This window comes from Lepisosteus platostomus, chromosome 11 (assembly GCF_059453375.1).
Source record: "Lepisosteus platostomus isolate fLepPlt1 chromosome 11, fLepPlt1.hap1, whole genome shotgun sequence".
Classification (NCBI taxonomy): domain Eukaryota; kingdom Metazoa; phylum Chordata; class Actinopteri; order Semionotiformes; family Lepisosteidae; genus Lepisosteus; species Lepisosteus platostomus.
In genome coordinates, this window is record NC_142621.1 from 28,482,610 (window position 1) to 28,500,640 (window position 18,031).

Sequence of the window (18,031 nt, forward strand, 5' to 3'; positions counted from 1 at the left end):
TCAGTTGGACAAGAGTACGCAGCCTACCACCTTTATAATAAATATTTTAATTATGCAGAAATATTTTATTAATCAAAGTCTTTACCAAGATATTACTAATAGTATTAATAATGAATGACTTCGGACAAGCTTTAAACTCAAAGTATTACCCTGGTCCACATTCTTTGTAATCGTCTTTGTAAACGAAAATACTTTATTTTTTCATTGACAAAAAGTAACACCACAGCATTTCGTTGATCCGATCACGCATTCGTTTTCAATCACACAAAGTCTTGAGAATCACCGATTCACCATGCCTTTCACGTGCTCATAAAAGATACATTAGGAACATAAACAGATCACTGTATGTAAACTATACTGTATATGGCTGGTCTTGGTAGTTAAAAGAACAAATACACACCAGTATTCCATTTCTCCCTAAACATTTTAAGCATCAAAGTCTTACATGTGGTTATTTCAGAAGCGGTTTTATGTGCTCCTTCTGACCATATTATTGTAGTTTTATATACTTTGTGAAAATTGATCGTTTTAACCTTTTCTGCGAATAAGCTCGTTATCTGAGTAAACAAAAGCATACTTTTAGAATTTGATTAATAGGGAATAGAATATGGAATCGCATATCTAAATAAATTAATAACGATATAATTATATTAATGTACTGTTGCACAAAAAGTAGTATAAGACTTTCCATTGATATCTGTATTGCTGTTTCACTGCATGACCTGTCACTTTCTGTGGTGTGATGGCTTAAGTGACTGACTTACAGTATAAGGCTGAGGTTGGAGGTATGATCCCAGCTGTCACCATGAGTTTTCTTTTAACAAATAAACATTTCTTTGGAAAACTAAAATAGCAAATATTATTGTCATTATATTGAAATTTTTTATATTTCTAAATATCACAACATGTTCATACTGTATGTACACAGTGGTACTGCAGGGTGTAGGCGCAAACCCACGTAATTTTAAAGACCTCTACTTGTGAAACTTTTCACAGCCTGTACATAAAGCTATATACACAATACTGCTGACAGCAGGAAAATTCCTATTCTTTACTCAGCAGCTTATTAAAAACAGCACCCACGTTGTTCAAGACGATTTTTTTTTACACAGAAGACTGACAGAGGTTCACGTTGTGAATCTATTTTTCTAAGAAAACATGTGTCAGTCTGTCCGTGGGGGGAAGGTGGACTGTCTTTCATTGGAAGACTTGCCCTATTCTACCTTGAAAATGAATAAGTTGAGAAAAGACTTGTGAAACCAGTTTGTTAACAAACAATGTAGACACAGAGACTCAGACTGTGGATTGAAATTTGGCACAGCCAGCACAGAGAGACAGACAGAGACAGAGACAATATAGTGCCCATAATATTTGATATTTTAGTTTTTCAGGGAAATGTTTATTTGTTAAAAGAAAATTCATGGCAACAGCTGGATTTGAACACTCACCCTCAGGCTTATAAGTCAGTCACTTCAGCCATCACGCAACAGAAACAGACACGTATCACGTACTGAAACAGCCATACACATATCAATAGAAAGTCTTATACTACTGTTTGTGCAACAGTACATGAATATAGTTATATTATTATTAATTTCTTTAGCTAGCTATCCGATTTCACATTATATTCCCTATTAATCAAATTCTAAAAGTATGCTTTTGTTTACTCCGAAACGAGCGTATTCTCAGAAAAGGTTAAAACAATCCATTTTCACAAAGTACATAAATACACAGGAATAAGGTCAGAAGGAGGACGTAAAAACATTTCCGAAATAACCACATGTAAGACTTTGATGCTTAAAATGTTTAGGGAGAAATGGAATACTGGTGTGTATTTTTTCTTTAAACTACCAATACCAGCAATATACAGTTTACATAATATGTTTATGTTACTAGATTAATATCGTTTATGACATTCAGATGCGTTATGCTCCTATTCTTTTTATGCTCCGCTACTAAAATTTCCCTTTAGTTGTAAAATTCCATATAAATATTCAATACTAAGCGGATTGAAACGTGCACAGTAAAGGGATTAAATGATTTAATCTTTTCACTACCGACCAATGCACCACGAGTGCCCCTGTTGGTCATTTTGGCCAGCCAATCACGGACTGCGGTACGGCGCGGGGGCTTGTGCATAGTTGCGTGCGGTATGGGGTTTGTACCGCGAACTTTGAATGGCTGCATCTGTATTAGTTTTTCATTTTGAAATGTAAAATTGTTACTTTGAAATTAAGACACCAGCCAAATGAAGTCAAATCACATCATGGGTCTCAGAGAATCTAAGCAATAGTTTTAAGTCTTTCTGTCATTACTATTGTTAATGTGTTTTGCTGTAGTTAAACATTGTTTTCATGTCTTGTGACTTACTGCCACCTGCTGGCAAAACCTGCGCTGGAAAGGTTGGATCTTCCCCACTCAGCCAGGTTCACTCCTGTTGTGTGATACAGCTCAGGCATTTTTAGAGATCTCTTTAAATCAACTAAAATAAACTAAATTGAACTAAAAATGAATGAAATATTGAAATTGAATTGAACTAGAAATAATTAGTTCAATTAAGCATGTTTCATTTGGCTATTATGATATATTATTGTATTGTTCAGAAAAAGTCTATGAAAGTAGCTGTCCTGTAATTTGCTAATGTTACTGTTAAAATGGAAATTAATGCCGTTTCAGGGAGCCTTGCTCTTAGGTACAAAAATGAACATTTAATTTCACTGAAAAACAAAAATTCACGGAGGAGACATTCCACATGAAGTGATCATCTTTTTCTTTTCTCATTCACTGGAGGGAAAAAGGCACTATATACATAAACCGTTATATAAACATGATTTTATTTTCTAAAGAAAGATTTTTGTGCATACAGTAATGTACTGGAAGTAGTTCAGGTGGGTAACTGCGTCAGCATGCGTAGGCTGCAAAGGAACAAGTAATAGGTTTATTCCATGCTGAAAAGAGAAGAAAGAAAACAACATTTTGGCCGTGGAGCCTTCTTCAGGTGCTACCTGCTCACACCTGAAGTCACACCTAAAAAGGCTTCAGGGTCGAAATGTTGTTTTCTTTCTTCTCTTTTCAGCATGGAATAAACCTATTACTTGTCCCAGTAATGCACTTGTTCATTACGGAAACCAATTTGATTTCTGTCTCTTACTTAATCACAGATGGGAAATTTGCTTTGCAGGCTGGTAAAGACATAACACATAATACATTTATAGACACAACACATTACCCAAGACATTTAAACACTATATATTTAACTGATGTACGGTGAGAAAGTAAACCAATATACAGTGTAGTTCATAAGTATTTGGACAGTGACACACTTTTTGCTGTTTTGGCTCTATTCCAGCACATTGGATTTGAAATGAAACAATAACTATGAGGTTATAACCCTTTCTTTGAGGACGTCAGGATATCGGCGTCCACATCATAGTTGGGATGTTTGTTCCAGGCCCCAAACCCTTTGAATAAAAATATGCATTTCCCTGTTTGGTAGATTATTTAAATCTCTTATATTTTTTAAAAAATCCAAATAGTTTCCCCTAGTTCGTGTTTCACTACTCAATCTTATGAAGTGCACTAGGTCAGTAGCTTTGAGGATTTTGAATGCTTACAGTAAATCAGGTCTTGCTATAACTATGAATAGAATTATGAAGGCTAAGATTGTTTTATTTTTTTAATGGTGTAGTACACCAATAAGATATTTACAGACAACATTAAAACTAACATACCATTTTGTGATTTAGTTGAAAAGTGTCTGGTCATGGATGTGGTAGTGTGCTCACCTATTTGAATAACAAAACTTTATACAAAAACATGAATGCAATTATTTTTATTTCAGAAACAGTAGTTCCCATCATTAAAACTCCTTGTTTGATTTTTCATTGCAAGGAGTTTCCCCTCCATGTGAAACATGTTTGATGGTGGCAGATGGATTATTACAGGAAGGCTCTGGATAAAGCAGTCGACATCTTCGACAGCAAAGATGTTTTTTTTTGGCATCTTCCTGGAGTTTGGAATTACAGGGATCCCTGAAAACACAGAGTGGTTTGACATGTCACTGTTCGAGTTTCTTTATTCCATGGCAGCAGGTAAGATAGACTTTGGATACAGTTCTACCCAGAGGCATCTTAATGTCAGGTTTATTCAATAAGAAGCTATTTGATTAAAGGTGTGTGGTAATTTGGCTATTAGACAACTGTTTTTCAGTCATTTCAATCACATTCATAACTATTATTCCTGTCATCTTCTATTGGACTATTCACCCCTGATCTGTACTATTACCTGTCCCTTAACCAGTTCAATACACGAATTTCGCTAAATGCCTATTGCCTTTAATTTAAGAAGAACATTATCAAAAGCATCTTTAAAATCTAATCATATCATTTTGTATGTTCTGTGTGTTTACTGCTGTGACTTGTTTGAAGAATTTTAACAAGTTGGTAAAGGAAGAATGACCTTTTCTAAAACCATATTGACTACTGCTAGGGTCTTATTTTCATATGAGCGATCCTGTTGTTTAGTTCTAAAGTGGTTTTCATAACTTTACTTGTAAAAGAAGATGTATTAGCTTATATCTTGTCATATAAGTCACATTTAGTCATATTTACTAAACCGAGAGATACTGTAGAAGGGAATGAGGGAGGGCACTGAAAATGGAGAAAATAGAGTACTGTTGAAGAGGACTGCCAAAGATTGATGCACTGGACAATGGACTATTTAGAAGAAGAGAGATCAGGGAAGAGTAGAGGTGCACAGTTAACCACTTGATCAGAGTGGAGTTTAGAGTTCTGCCTCACCATTCCTATGGAGGTAGCAGTGTCAATAAAAAGTGACGTTTGCAGAAGTTTAAGGCCAATTTGTATAAAAATCAGTTTGTTTTTTAAAGGATTCTAAATTTAGGATGAATTCCCCGATTCTACATAAATTCCATCCAATGTCTAATTCTGAACCACACTTGTCACTAATGTGCTACACAAAATAAAATCCAAGTCACAAACTAAATACTCACCATCTGGAGTGTTCTGAGGCTTGTTCCTACTGAATCTGTCCAAACTAAAAACTTCTTTTTTGAAGAACTATGAGCACACAAAGATAACAATTTAGGAATATTTCTTCCACAGGTATTATACTTGAACTGTTACGTACTGTATTGATCTTGATAAATTTGTAGTCATTATTCATACAGAACATTCAGCATTGGCCACCATAGCAGTTCCTATTCTTGTTGATTGCAATTAATAGGAATGTCTTCTAGAATGTTATTTGATGTACAAATGAGCATTCTATTCAAATAATTTCTGTAGTGCTAATATTAAAAATACAATAATGCCCAAATTAATTAATAATTAAAGTTTGGGTATCTAATCCATACCTTGTGTTTTTGAGGCTCGTTGTACTCATCAGGCACTTTAAATGGTCCAAAGCTTTCACAGCTCCCGCGTCCACTGAATGTTCCTTGGGCTCTTAAGTTTTCCAAAGATGGATTTGTTTTATTCTGAATTCTGACGTCTTTTGACCTATTACCCATGATCTTATGCTTTATCATGGAGCCAAACTTTTTCAAAGGATGTTTCTTGACTTTCTGGCTCACATTCACATCTTCATCCGGCGTATTAACTGCAAAGGGGATGTTGCTGTGCGAGAGAAGCCCTTCGCTCTCAGATGTTTTGGTCAGTTGCATTGGGGTCATGTAATGTTTTGCTATGTCAGTGCGCAGACCACTCTTGCTTTGGGCTGGACTGAGATTTTTGTCCTTATTAAGGCTGGGATTGTACACATACCAAGATGAGTGTCCGGGCAACTCCTGTCACAAAAAAACAAAAAGTTACAGTTCAGTGATTGTTGTTTCATTTTTAAAAGTAAATCAAAACAAGTAACACTTCTCTTACGGAAAAGAAGATAAGGATTATGGGGTGTGTATATGTTTTTAGCACTGACGTTAACACTAGAATAAAGGCAGACAATGAAATATAAAATAAGAAATCAATGTGAATGTTTACAATTGCATGTATAGAAAATAATGCATCTCAATTTTTTTTATGATGCAGATATCAGTTTGGAAATGTAGACAATACTGTGAGCAAGTCTCTCTATAGTAGCATTAACTCACCTGATTGCTCTTGTACTAATTGAGTGATAAAGCTGACATCCACAGACAGGTGAGTTTAGTACGTATGCTATGAACTGACAATAGGGATGTTTCTGAGATGTTATACAGTATTAGGGAAAACAAATCTGGATTTGTAGTTTTATTGTAAAGAAAAATGCACAACACAACTATCATCATATTTACAAAATAAGAGTTCCATTTTCCAGTACTTTCTACACAAATGTCTGTTAATTAGTTACAGAACAGGTCCATCCTACTTTGATAAGAGACATTTTTACAGGTTTGGAACTGTTGGTCTTACCTCATCAACCACATCATGCGAAGAGGACTCCAGAAGTTGTGTTTTCATACAGTCTGGCCTCGAGGAGCTCTTCTTAGTCTTCTTAACTGTCTTCCCTGAAGCCTTACGCTGCTGTACTCCTTTTAGACCCTGGACTCTTTGAACCAGATAATCTCCAGGCTTCTCTGGGGTCTCAGAAGCTAAGCAATCTTTTTTCTTATTAGAACAAGGTGTCACACCAACAGCTTCTCCTAGGGAACGTGATGAGCAGGGCTTATCCATAGTGTCTTCTGGCTGGAAACTGTTTTCAAAAACACTTTGGACTGTTGGAGAAAAGCCCTTTGGAGACTTTTTCATAGAAGACTGTAGTTTTTTACTTCTGACTGTAGTTACGTTTGTGTCCACAATTTTGTCCTGTGTGGACTTACTGGTTTTCTGAGAAATGAGAGATTGTGAAGATGGAATTGAACACCCGCTTCGTAAACCATAATTTGCAATAGTTTCTTTAGCCACACAACAGGCCATTTCCTTGATCATTTCTGGATTCTGTGAGGCAATTCCTACTTGTAATACTTTCTTGCTGCCAATGGATTCCATCAGTTTGCTGTAAACAGAGCTAACGGTTTTCTTGATGGCTTGCTGTAATTGAAGATGTTCTTCAGCCTTTGGTTCACTGATGGTTAGAGTGGAAACCTTTGACAATTCCTTCAGCGCATCTTTGGTGAGTTTCAGTGCCAGGTCCCTGACCTGAGACTCGGACAGCTCTTCCAGTTCCCCAGAATAATTTTCTGGGTTGGGGAATCCAGGGCGAATTTTCAAAAGCAGTTTTGCCATGATATTTTTCACTGCATCTGTTTGACACATAACAGGTGAAGGTTCTAACTGGTCCATTTTGGTGCACATGAGCTGCTCAGTGCTCCGGGTTTCCATATCAATGGCAGCTTGAGGAGTACTGGACTCAGGGCAGGAACAGTTTAGCTGAATTTTCTTTAGCAGACTATCTGTGACTCCATGTACTATTTCAGAAGAAACAAGGGAAACTTTAGAAGACTGAGCACTGGGTGTTGCCTCTTTGTTGTGCTCACTAGCGATTCTAATATCACTCATCATCTCATCAACCTTCACATCATGCGAAGAGGACTCCAGAGGTTGTGTTTTCATACAGTCTGGCCTCGAGGAGCTCTTCTTAGTCTTCTTAACTGTCTTCCCTGAAGCCTTACGCTGCTGTACTCCTTCTAGACCCTGGACTCTTTGAACCAGATAATCTCCAGGCTTCTCTGGGGTCTCAGAAGCTAAGCAATCTTTTTTCTTATTAGAACAAGGTGTCACACCAACAGCTTCTCCTAGGGAACATGATTAGCAGAGCTTATCCATAGTGTCTTCTGGCTGGAAACTGTTTTCAAACCCACTTGGAACTGTTGGAGAAAAGCCTTTTGGAGACTTTGTCATAGGAGACTGCAGTTTTTTACTTCTGACTGTTCGACCAATAACAGGTGAAGGTTCTAACTGGTCCATTTTGGTGCACATGAGCTGCTCAGTGCTCCGGGTTTCCATATCAATGGCAGCTTGAGGAGTACTGGACTCAGGGCTGGAACAGTTTAGCTGAATTTTCTTTAGCAGACTATCTGTGACTCCATGTACTATTTCAGAAGAAACAAGGGAAACTTTAGAAGACTGAGCACTGGGTGTTGCCTCTTTGTTGTGCTCACTAGCGATTCTAATATCACTCATCAGCTCATCAACCTTCACATCATGCGAAGAGGACTCCAGAGGTTGTGTTTTCATACAGTCTGGCCTCGAGGAGCTCTTCTTAGTCTTCTTAACTGTCTTTCCTGAAGCCTTACACTGCTGTACTCCTTCTAGACCCTGGACTCTTTGAACCATATAATCTCCAGGCTTCTCTGGGGTCTCAGAAGCTAAGCAATCTTTTTTCTTTTTAGAACAAGGTGTCATACCAACAGCTTCTCCTAGGAAACGTGATGAGCAGGGCTTATCCATAGTGTCTTCTGGCTGGAAACTGTTTTCAAACCCACTTGGAACTGTTGGAGAAAAGCCTTTTGGAGACTTTGTCATAGGAGACTGCAGTTTTTTACTTCTGACTGTTCGACCAATAACAGGTGAAGGTTCTAACTGGTCCATTTTGGTGCACATGAGCTGCTCAGTGCTCCGGGTTTCCATATCAATGGCAGCTTGAGTAGTACTGGACTCAGGGCTGGAACAGTTTAGCTGAATTTTCTTTAGCAGACTATCTGTGACTCCATGTACTATTTCAGAAGAAACAAGGGAAACTTCAGAAGACTGAGCACTGGGTGTTGCCTCTTTGTTGTGCTCTCTAGCAATTCTAATATCACTCATCAGCTCATCAACCTTCACATCATGCAAAGAGGACTCCAGAGGTTGTGTTTTCATACAGTCTGGACTCGAGGAGCTCTTCTTAGTCTTCTTAACTGTCTTCCCTGAAGCCTTACACCGTTGTACTCCTTCTAGACCCTGGACTCTTTGAACCAGATAATCTCCAGGCTTCACTGGGGTCTCAGAAGCTAAGCAATCTTTTTTCTTATTAGAACAAGGTGTCACACCAACAGCTTCTCCTAGGGAACGTGATGAGCAGGGCTTATCCATAGTGTCTTCTGGCTGGAAACTGTTTTCAAACCCACTTGGAACTGTTGGAGAAAAGCCTTTTGGAGACTTTGTCATAGAAGACTGCAGTTTTTTACTTCTGACTGTTCGACCAATAAAAGGTGAAGGTTCTAACTGGTCCATTTTGGTGCACATGAGCTGCTCAGTGCTCCGGGTTTCCATATCAATGGCAGCTTGAGGAGTACTGGACTCAGGGCTGGAACAGTTTAGCTGAATTTTCTTTAGCAGACTATCTGTGACTCCATGTACTATTTCAGAAGAAACAAGGGAAACTTCAGAAGACTGAGCACTGGGTGTTGCCTCTTTGTTGTGCTCACTAGCGATTCCAATATCACTCATCAGCTCATCAACCTTCACATCATGCGAAGAGGACTCCAGAGGTTGTGTTTTCATACAGTCTGGGATTGAGGAGCTGTTCTTAGTCTTCTGAACTGTCTTCCCTGAAGCCTTACACTGCTGTACTCCTTCTAGACCCTGGACTCTTTGAACCAGATAATCTCCAGGCTTCTCTGGGGTCTCAGAAGCTAAGCAATCTTTTTTCTTATTAGAACAAGGTGTCACACCAACAGCTTCTCCTAGGGAACATGATGAGCAGGGCTTATCCATAGTGTCTTCTGGCTGGAAACTGTTTTCAAACCCACTTGGAACTGTTGGAGAAAAGCCTTTTGGAGACTTTGTCATAGGAGACTGCAGTTTTTTACTTCTGACTGTTCGACCAATAACAGGTGAAGGTTCTAACTGGTCCATTTTGGTGCACATGAGCTGCCCAGTGCGCCGGGTTTCCATATCAATGGCAGCTTGAGGAGTACTGGACTCAGGGCTGGAACAGTTTAGCTGAATTTTCTTTAGCAGACTATCTGTGACTCCATGTACTATTTCAGAAGAAACAAGGGAAACTTCAGAAGACTGAGCACTGGGTGTTGCCTCTTTGTTGTGCTCTCTAGCAATTCTAATATCACTCATCAGCTCATCAACCTTCACATCATGAAAAGAGGACTCCAGAGGTTGTGTTTTCATACAGTCTGGGCTCGAGGAGCTCTTCTTAGTCTTCTTAACTGTCTTCCCTGAAGCCTTACACCGCTGTACTCCTTCTAGACCCTGGACTCTTTGAACCAGATAATCTCCAGGCTTCTCTGGGGTCTCAGAAGCTAAGCAATCTTTTTTCTTATTAGAACAAGGTGTCATACCAACAGCTTCTCCTAGGGAACGTGATGAGCAGGGCTTATCCATAGTGTCTTCTGGCTGGAAACTGTTTTCAAACCCACTTGGAACTGTTGGAGAAAAGCCTTTTGGAGACTTTGTCATAGGAGACTGCAGTTTTTTACTTCTGACTGTTCGACCAATAACAGGTGAAGGTTCTAACTGGTCCATTTTGGTGCACATGAGCTGCTCAGTGCTCCGGGTTTCCATATCAATGGCAGCTTGAGGAGTACTGGACTCAGGGCTGGAACAGTTTAGCTGAATTTTCTTTAGCAGATTATCTGTGACTCCATGTACTATTTCAGAAGAAACAAGAGAAACTTTAGAAGACTGAGCACTGGGTGTTGCCTCTTTGTTGTGCTCACCAGTTATTTTAATATCACCCATCACCTCATCAACGATCTCACTTGCTTCTCTGCTAATACTGGTCTCTGGTGAAAGGGATGAACATCGGGAAGCTGAATGTGTCAGCTTGGAAATGTTGGTCACCATAGAACTGATTATGGTTTTGACCACTGTCTCATTTCTGGTGGCTACAGCTTTCTGTAGAACCTGTTGGGATCCAGTTTGACATAGCAATTCATTGTGAACAGAGCTGGCAACCTGCTGAATCTTGTGTGGTTCATGAAACACATCATTATCCTGTTTCACAACTGTTATCTCCTGGTTTTCGGACAAGTCCTGCAACACACTGTCAAAGAGGTCCACAGCTATCTGACTCAGCAAAGACACAGACATCTTCCCTGGGATTTCTGTAGAAGTTTCCTCTTTTATCAAAGTAGGGTATATCTGCAATAGTAGCTGTGTTATGATGTTTTCCACAGTCTCAGTACACACTAAAGTCATATTAAGTGATTCTGTTGATTTAGCCATAGAAATTTCCTGGAGCCCAACTGAGGAAACCGGTTCAATATTCAACATTTCTACAGGGACACTGAGTGGTTTGATTTCAGAACTGTTTTCAAGGTGGGAGTCTCTTTTCAGTTCCTCAGAAGAACTCTTCTCAATTTCTGATGTCACCCTGGCTGCTGGTATATTACCTATGTTAACAAAGAGCTTTTCATTTAATGATAGTAAAGCAAAATATCAGAAAGCATGAAACAAAAACTAAATTATATTGAGAAGTAACGAATGACAGGCATCACAAAATATTTGAGTATAAAGCTTCATGTTCCTGTAAAACTATTACATCTTGGAGCTCAGGTAACTACAAACAAAGAAGCAGCCATATTCACAGATACGTTATATATGGCTACTGAATATATGGCTATATTCACTCATTCTCTCATTCATAGTCATGGCCTACACTATATTGGTCTAAATACATCAAAAACTTTTAAAAGATACAACAGATAGAAAATCAAGGTACTGTATATTTATATACAGTCACTACATTTTTTAACTTGTACTTCATATCAACTAAAATGTTAATACACTTTTAAATGATTTGATTTGATTTCCTTCTTACCTTGATTTTCACTCTCTTCAGGCTCCATTGATAAATCACATGCAGCAGACAAAACATCCATGACAGACTTTACAAGCAAGCTGGAAAGCTGATTAATTGCATCATGGTACATCTGTGAACTGGGCACTGATGGTTCAGTACTTTTCTGTGGTCTGTGATCCTTGGCAGTCAGAGACACTTTCTCTGAAATCCTTTGGGAAGACTTCAATTCCGTATTTGTATCACACTCTTGAAAAAGTGAAACATCCTTCTCATTTGTGTCAAACGTTGGAGAATCGGGAAAACTGAGGCACTGCTTCAACAGCCTTTTCACTGATTTCTCAGTAAATGAATACAACAACTGCATAGAAAGCTCCGAGGACTTTGGATGGGATAAATCCTGAACTACTAGGGGGCTCTTTAAAATTGGATCTGAATTAGATTTGTGAGCTGTGCCCAATTGTACTGCAATTCCCGATTTCAAAATTAAATGGAAAACATTTTTGACAAGTTCTTCTGAAAATACACGCAGAGATCCACTCGAGACAAGTTGTTCCACTTTCCTTTCAATAGGACTCATTGTAGGACTCTCTGTGGAGGTCCTGACTTGGTCCTTTGGCTCTTCTGAAACCCTTGTCTGCAGTGGGGGGTGCTTTGCTGTGGCTCCTGGTACTTGAGATGCCCAGGACGCCTCTTCAGCTGAAAGCTTTTCAATGTTCAAATTAACATTATTGGGGTGGGTTTGAAATGCTATATTCTCAGTGACGAGACCAGCAGCACACTCCGATTTCTTTTGGCTTGCTCTAGACTTGCTTTTTGTATCTGAGGCCACCGTTACATCAAGTTCGCCCATAATAATGTCAACAATACCCATGGCAACAATTTCAATGTCAGACACTGCAGACTCTGCACGGGCTCTGTGTTCTGCTGAGAAGTCAAGCTTTGGTGAAATGAGAGGGCTTGGCTGGTCTCCTTCCTCAACATTGTCAAGTGTTGTTTTCTCTGAGCCTCTCTTTTGTTCTGCAGCATTTAAGCTGTTTTGAGCTGTAAATGAATCTTCTATCACATTGCTTCTGCAAGGAAGTTCCATGAACTCTTGATCACCTAGTCCCATGTCATTTGCAGTAGAGGGTTTCTTCCAAACACGGGACCGGGGAACTCGATTGCTTTTACATGTCAATTCATTTTCTTGTTCTGCTGTAGGGGTAGGTTGATCCTGAAGCTTTGATGAAGCATCAGTCAAGGCTCTATAGGGAGTGTCCCGACTCATGACTTCTGTGTCATCTGTATAAGAATCAATCACCATCCCAGGCACATTTATGGGTGGGAAACGTTGAACAGAACATTCTCTACGGTTACTTTTAGTGTATTCTTTATGGACAATGTCTTCTGCACTAGACATCCTGTCTTTCCCATATTGTTCACCAGAGAGGTGCATTGTTTCATAATCTGGCTTTAAGACCACATCTGAAACCTTAAGATTTTCAAATGTAGATAAAACAGAATCCACCAGTTCACTTGCTTGAAGGGTTTCTTCTGAGGGTTTTGCTCTTGCTCCTGAGCAACATCCTTTGTCATCACCCCTATTTATTTCACTCCTGATTGTTTGCAATATCTGACTGCCAACATCCTTGGCACAGATGATTAAATTTGCCTGATTTTCCTGAGTAGTCCTGCTTTGCCTTGAGAAATCAACGTTCATTAACACACCTAAAGGTTCTGAATCTTCACTAAGATGCTTACGGGGTGCCGAGTTTGGTACTGACATGCTTTTCTTAGTCAAGTGTGGTTCACTAAAGCTCAGGTGTGAAACCTGGACTGAAGGAGGAAACATCTCAAGTGAATCTACTGATCTCCGCTCTTTAGCAGATAAAACTTTCCTTGCTTTGAACAAAGACAGGCTCTTCTGATTCCAAAAGTGTTTCAGTTTGTTCTTCACAGTTTTGAAGAGTTCCTCAGTCATTGTCCTAAGGTGCTCAGCTGTTCTAGTATCAGTTTTAATTTCTGATGTTCCTGGTAACAGGGCTGTATCACAACTTTCTAATTTATCTTTGTAGTCTGTTGAGAAAGAAATCGTCTCAAAGCATGTAGCGTAATGTAGTTTTTCTAAAACATCAACAACAATATCTGAAGCCAGTTCAGTGGTTTGCACATGAGAAGAAGAGTCTGAGGACATTGCTTCTTGAGCATGTTTTGTTGCATTCGGTGTTTTACATACATCATCAGCTGTACTGTTTGGTTGCTCTGGGAGATGGGCAAGTCCAGAAGAAATAATTTTTGCAGCTGCTTTTTCAATAATTTCACTTATTATCCTTGTTGCTGTACTATGGAATACAGAGCTGGAGGTCCTCGGCATCTTTTCTGATCCTTCACTTTCTCCATCTGATATGATGCTCTCTCCAGAAGAGGAAACACTCAAATTGTCCTCAACCAAGTTCATGTCCATTTGCCCAATTTGCTGTTTTGAAGAAATGTTCTCAGGTGACACCACCTTTGGAGGATATCTACAAATCTCCATTGTAATTTGATTAGGGACTTGTCCTGTTGCCTTATCAATATCAGATAATATGATTTCTTCAACAGGAGATATCTGGGATTTTGATTGATCTTGAATACTCTCCTCTCTTATAAATGTAGAAGCATCTCTCTCCCAGTCTTTAGGATATGGTGAAGGGCTTTTAATGGTGTCTAAAATATATTGCTCTTCAAGGTACTCCAAAACTGAAGTAACAACCTCTCTAGCCAGAAGGCTTTCATCTGAAGCCTTCTTTGCCACTGTTGTGCAATAAATCTCCTGGTCTAACTCTTTTTTCATTGCTTCACAAATGGCTCCAGCAGTTTCTACTGTATAGGTGCACAAATCTGAAATATCTGACACAGAATCAGAAAACACTGAAGTTTTTGGTGAAGAGCTGACACTTGAGCTCTTTGCATTGCTTTGAGCAGGAGAACTGGAATTAGATACATCTTCTTTAGTCTGGGTGAGTAAAGATTTGAGCTTTCCAAATATAGTCCTTACGATGCCTTTTGCAACTGAACTAAAGTCAAAAGTATGATCAATGGATCCTCTTTCTGTGCTGCCTCTAGAAGTTTGAGGAGCAGCAGCAACATTTTTATTGGATTCTTGCAGATATTTATTTGTTTCAATACAATTCAGTGCAAACAAAACATTTTCAAAAACAGAATTTACAATGTCCTTGGCAATAACAGTGACCCTATTGTTGTGAATCTGAGATTTTGGACTTATTTTTTCCAAAATGGAGATTTCTGCAGCTTCTGGGAGCAATAATGACTCTTTTGAGTTACTCTCATGTAAATTGTTACCCACAGGGGTGAAATCCCACTTTGTTTTTTCAATGATCTGAGATACTATCTGTTCAGCAATTTCAATGATTTTGGCTTTAGAGATCCCAAAAGCAATATCACTGTTTGCTCTTTTCATTCCCACACTTGATTCCGAGGAGTGAGACTTTAATTTGAAAGATGGGGGGCTACTGCCATTTGTTCTTTTCTTAGTCACTTTTGCCTCATCTCTCTCATTCTGCAGGGCATCAGGACTCTGAAGAAGGTAGTTCTTCTCCACAGATAAGCTGGAGGAGGGTGAAATCGTTTCTAAATTTTTCAGAATTGCTGACACAAAGTCACTCATTGATTGGTTATCGCCTGAATATGTTTCTTTCACGTCACTCATCTTATTTTCAGTATTTGCTTTGCAGAATTCACTCTTGACTTCTTGTAAGACAGTACTGATTATTTCTGTTGCCGTGACAGCTAACTCCGCCTCATCATATTGTTCTGAGTGGAGTCTCTGGGATTGTCCTATGGCATGTAGGTCACCACCATGGCCACCCAGGAGTCTACAGGTTGACCCTGACTCAACAGCGCTTGTGAAAAAAGGCTGGAGTCTTCCAGAGACAACTTGTATAATCTCACTGGCAATCTCTGAGGCTACAGATTCTGTCTGTGCTTCTAGATTAACACGCACAGTCTTTGTGGTGGGAATTCTTTGCTTATTTTCTGACAAGGCAGATATGACAAGTCCAAGAACACCTTCCACAAGTTCAGTGGCAAGGTTATTCGATCTGCAGCGGGTAATCAAGACACCTAACGCACAACACTGGGGTTCCATCAGCTGAGCAGGAAGCTGTGCTTCAATGAGGGCTCTGCTAAGGACATCCTGTACTATACGTTCTGCTTTTGTAATTATACTTGACTTAGTGATTCCAAAAAGGTCATTCAAAGGTTCTGAGAGGGGCTTTCCAGCATCTTCTCCTCCATCAGCAACCACAATCTCCTTCGAGGGTGTTCTGGATTTTAAGCAGGGTGTATTTTTCCCTGTTTCTTCTCCTGAACTACCCGAGGACGAGAGGGGTGAAGGGAAGGGAGTGGAGATCCTGCATCTCGTTGACATGAAGCTACTGCTCCTACTCTGGGACTGCCATGTGGACCCTGACTCAGTACCAAGCAGAGAATGAGAACTCAGGGTGGCCTGTTCTGTCTCCTCACTACTGCTGAAGTAAACCGGGGACTCAAAGGAGCAGTGAGACACGCTCCTGCTCCTCTCTTCACTGTAAAGCGAGATGGCTGGAAGCAGCACTCTGATGATAGACGCTGCCACCCACACCACTATATTCTCCGCCATGTCGTTAAGCTCTTCCGTTGTTATCTGTTTTAAAGCAATAGTACAAAAGTAACCACAGAGCACGGAAAATGTTCAATATACAGTACACCTATCAATATAAGACCTACTTTTACTTACTTGTCAGGGTTCATTGTTTCTCATGTTAACATTTAGAAATTTGCAACCAAATTTTGAATGCCAGCACAGACGCAACTAATACAAATATACTGTTGTCTATACAGTACAGTAAAAATCTATTATAGATATACTGTTGTATGTATAGAAAAATATATACAGTACAGTATTTCTAATATATAAATGAAGCAAGAACAACAGAATACCAGTCTAACCAAAGAAATAGAATGGTCAGTATTGCATATTTTAAGTGGATCCCTTAATTTATATATAATTAAATGTGCAGACCCCTGTTTCATTCCAGAGGAGGCAGTGTCAAAGGGTTCTTTTGGCATCGAGTCTATGGTAGAAAGTGAAGTCACCCCCTTGGAACCTGGACAGCTTAATATTCTCTGGCAAAGAGGCGCAGACCTTTGGCATTGAGGAATATCTCTGCTCTGAGGAGTGGCTATGTGGCTCTGACGCCAGGGCAGCCACAATCAAAACCTAGTGGGAGCTGAGCTGAACATGTCAGGGAAGGAACCACTAAGCAACAGCTAGGTGGACTAAATTTCAGGATTTACTGTACTGAAGGAACAAATTAACATATTTCTTTACATTTGTTCTTTAGTTATGACACTGTGCATTTTAACCTCAAGGAGCTATCTGGAAAAATAAAATGCATCCATTACATTCAGATAAGCAGTGTACCTTACCTGTCCATATAAACTCTTCTCAATCACCTTCCTTTCACTAAAAAACATTATGATAAAAATTAATTAGTGTGACATTGCTACTACATGGACAAAATACGAACTATATTTTGCAATATTAAAAAATGGTGACTAATTAACAATATATAGGCATCTTTTCTAGTGGCAGAACAATTAATCTATTTTAAAGCATATTCCTGTGTAAAAAAGATGGCATCCTAACCACGATTGTGTTCGTACTTTTTCAATTTACCTACTGGATGTCTAAAACTAGCTTAGGTTTTTAACTTTAATATGAGAGGCTTATAAAATAAAAATCACCACAACAAAATAGCACATTGGAATTGATAAATCTTAAACTTCAAACGGCAACTGTTCCATAACACTTTAGCGAGTATGGTACAATCGTGTTCCTATGTGAAGCAAGATCACTGGTAATTTACATCATTGTGTTTTCAACAACAACTACTTGGTCAGGCGCAATGTATCTAACCAGTTTCATACTGGGTACCTCATAATTGACACATGACAAATACAGTTAAATTCAGAAAATAAATAGTAATTCTGCATTGAAATGTGCAGAAATATGTCATGTTTATGTTTGTACCCTGTTAACTTCATAGAGATTAGACCTTAGAGAATTTAAAGATTCTGTGAAACAGGCAGTTTGACCAGAGGTGCCCAAACGTTTGCATACAACTGTATATTGCTGCTGCATCATTCAGGACAAAGCCCAAAATGCGTTTCCAACACATTTGATGACTTAGTGTTACTTAGTTGTTACTGCCCTCTGGTGGTTGTTGATTGAAACATAACATCCATTCAAACACGACCAGACATTTCTCCCACTGTCAATACCTCAGCAAAACTTCACATTTTATACCGGTGCCACAACAAATTGTTA

At 39.1% G+C, this 18,031-nt stretch overlaps 1 long non-coding RNA gene across 1 annotated transcript; it reads right to left on the bottom strand.

The window, feature by feature from the left end:
• Window positions 1–3,817: 3,817 nt before the first annotated feature.
• LOC148652346 (uncharacterized) lies at window positions 3,818–5,440 on the bottom strand. Its single transcript, XR_015925079.1, has 3 exons — window positions 5,375–5,440; window positions 5,012–5,078; window positions 3,818–4,031 (listed from the first exon to the last, which is right to left on the bottom strand). It is a non-coding gene; the product is annotated as an uncharacterized LOC148652346 (long non-coding RNA).
• Between the last annotated feature and the right edge of the window lie 12,591 nt (window positions 5,441–18,031).